Source organism: Etheostoma spectabile, chromosome 5, assembly GCF_008692095.1.
Source record: "Etheostoma spectabile isolate EspeVRDwgs_2016 chromosome 5, UIUC_Espe_1.0, whole genome shotgun sequence".
NCBI classification, from domain to species: domain Eukaryota; kingdom Metazoa; phylum Chordata; class Actinopteri; order Perciformes; family Percidae; genus Etheostoma; species Etheostoma spectabile.
In genome coordinates, this window is record NC_045737.1 from 5,486,903 (window position 1) to 5,490,059 (window position 3,157).

General features: G+C 38.2%; 1 protein-coding gene across 2 annotated transcripts in view; it reads right to left on the minus strand.

Moving 5' to 3' along the window:
- Positions 1–2,074: 2,074 nt before the first annotated feature.
- LOC116688904 (ubiquilin-1) overlaps positions 2,075–3,157 on the minus strand; it is a 6,776-nt gene continuing 5,693 nt past the window's right edge. For both annotated transcript variants that reach the window (XM_032515093.1, XM_032515092.1), the window contains one exon: positions 2,075–3,108. The gene's annotated coding sequence lies outside the window, so the exon portion shown is untranslated. The remainder of the gene's footprint in view (positions 3,109–3,157) is intronic.

The window sequence follows — 3,157 nt, forward strand, 5'->3', positions numbered from 1 at the left end:
CATTGTGTAAATAACATTTTGTTAAAGCACCAATAGTCAACCATACAATAATGTTGCAATATTGACATTAAGGTATTTGGTCAAGAATATCGTGGTATTTGATTTTCTCTATATTGCCCAGCCGTAGTAGTACTGGTTAAGTTTGCACTGTAAAGATTCACGTTTCAGTAATTTGACTGATCTATTTGACAGCACAGGGCGAGTTATGGACAAATGCCTTGAGCAAAACAGGCAAAATCTTTTTAAAACGTTTTAAACAATAAAACAAACCTGACCATGCAGAAAAAGAACAAAGAAGTTTGCTGATTAGATCCGGTTTTTATGTATTTTGTTACATGGCTATAACAGACTTGCAACATTTATGGGGGACATTCTGTTGATCCCAGTCGCATTAGTATGGGAATATGAAATTAAAATGAACTGATGATGGTTTTGCTTGACTATTTATATCCCATGTTATAATATTTAACTTTGATAACAGTCCAAAACCCAAAGACATTCAGTTTACAATCGCATAAGACAAAAAAGCAGCACATCCTCACAATTTAGGTTTAAGGCTTCATCATCCCTGCTTTTTGATCTATAAACATCTTCAGCACACACACACACACACACACACACACTCAGCACTGTAGAGCTGTTTCTGTATATGACTCATTTGAAAACCCCAACCCAAATATTTAAGAAAACATTTGCTACTCTCATATCTCACATGTCCAGACAAGCATGCATGCACGTGCGCGCACACACACACACACACACACACACACACAGCACTAAAGCCCCCTAAGTCTGGCAACAACAGACAAACAGGTTGTCAAGTGGATCACATACACACATCTGACACGTGAATATGTGTAGTATCTGTCAGTTAATCCACTATGTCCCTGAGAGTAAAGACACACAAGTAGGGTTGGAAAACAACACCACCCCTCCCCCCCCCTCCTTCTCTCTCTCTCACACACACCTGTAAATATGACTGTATGCTTGTTTGTTATAAGTTTATGTAAATAAATTACAGAACAATTTTGCCAGTTGGCATGTCATGTTTACCGTTTGAGCTGAACATGGAGACGCAGATTTCAGGGTCATGAATACACCACACTAAATGTAAATAATATGAGTAAGGGTCAAAAATAAAATATTTTGTGCATAATTCCAGCTGTACAGTACACACTAAAACTGCTGATGTTACTGAGGATGTTGAGAGTAACTGCCCTCTAGTGTTCATATTTAATAGTACACCAGTAAATTTAGAGGTTCAGATACTAATAGCATGGGAAAATACCTATTTAAACAAGTCTGATTTGACTACTTATTACTCATTTTAATTGGATTTTCTCTCAAATTCAGTAAATCATGTGGTGAATTATATGTATAAATGGTTAGACAAAAAAATACTATGTTTTAATCAATCAAACATGGTAAACAAGTTTGTGTTAGAATTGTTTTTATTAAAATACTACACCAGCTCAGAATACAATATTATGTGTTTTCAGCCTCTGAAATGTGAGAATGTTTCTACTTTTCTCTTTTTAATAAAATTGCAAATTGGATTTTGGACTCTTAAATGAACAAATCAAGCATCGTGAAGACCGCATGGCTTCTGGGAAGTTGTGGAATTTCCAGAAACACTATGTTGTGGTAAGATGAGAAGAGGTGCTCACTCCTACAGTAGGTCACAGGTCAGGGGATGAGAAGATCTATTTGGCCATACACCAACACTAAACCTGTCCTGTGTTCAAGCAGGAATGTATGTGTGTCTCCAGAGATTGAGGGAGTCTAGGCTGCTACATTATGGAATGTTATGTTCTGGGACTTTTAAAGGTCGGTGGAAATAGGGCCTAATACACACCTTAGCCTATTTCCCAGACAGAGATAGACTCAATCGCAAAACAATAAGACTCGGGTGAGCATCTGTGTTTGCATTGCCTATGTTATGGTGCCATCATTATCTTTGCATAACCCAAACTTGATAGCTTCCGGATTAGATAACTGAGAGCCAGTTCAGTAGAATTACTTGGTGTGTCTGATGTGGTGGACACGACACAGGAGGGAGGCCCACAACATCTGCTGACTGGGTGTGAATCCTCGATGTGCGTTCAAGAACATCTGACTGTCTCTAGATGTTACAAGCTCTCATCATTGTCCAGGTGGCAAGATGAAAAGAGGCGTGAGCTTCATACCCAGAGATTAATAATATATGACCTGCCTCTAAATATGTATGCAATTGCCACAAGTCTACAATATGTGAGGTGGGTTTAAATACCAGTATGGACCTGCATCCGACTGATTGTATTTTTTTGTTTTTATCTTAATATTAACCAAAAGCAGTCCAATATCACAAATTTTCTTCAAGGGGCTTTACAATCTGTAAATGCATTAGGCACCTTTTAATTAAAAAAACTAGTGTAAAGTGTACTAAGGTAGGGGGGGAATGTTTTCCTAGGACTAGTTTGGCACACACAAGTCCACACAGCATTCCGGTATGGGAGGAAAACATGCTGTTGTTTATTGGCATTTCTTTAAACCTGTGGTTCCCAGGGGTCCTTGAGGAGGTTCCAGGGGGTCCCCAGCCAAAAGGAGAAACAAAAATGTTTTACTTTAAATTTCACTGTAATTCTATCCATAAGTAGCACAATGACAGAATGTATGACTATTATGGTCATGGGTTTCATTCACGTTCTGTAATAAAACATCTAAAAGCAAAAAATCTATCAGATGGGGCACTTTGGGGCAAAATCTTATGGGGGGGTGTTGGGGTTCATGGTCTAATTTGTGTTAGTTTAGGGGTCCTTCATGTGAAAAAGTTTGGGAACCCAATCCCGTAAGTGGAACGTCGTGGATGTAGACTAAGCTAGGTCTGAATAGAATTTCTTAATGCAGACTGCAGAGGTTTGTAAGGAAAGCTAAGGAGTTAATATAAGCATGTCTCTGTACAGAAATATGAATATGGCTTGCATGTCTCCTATGTTTGTTTTTTTGTAAAGCACTTTGTAATAGCTGATAATGATATTATTATATTAGTGTATTGGGTGCTTGTATTTAATAGGTACAGTATATGTGCATCCACTTATGTATGGCTATGTGGACAGAACAACATCTGTGCGTGTGTGTGTGTGTGTGTGTGTGTGTGTGTGTATGTGTGTGTGTGTGT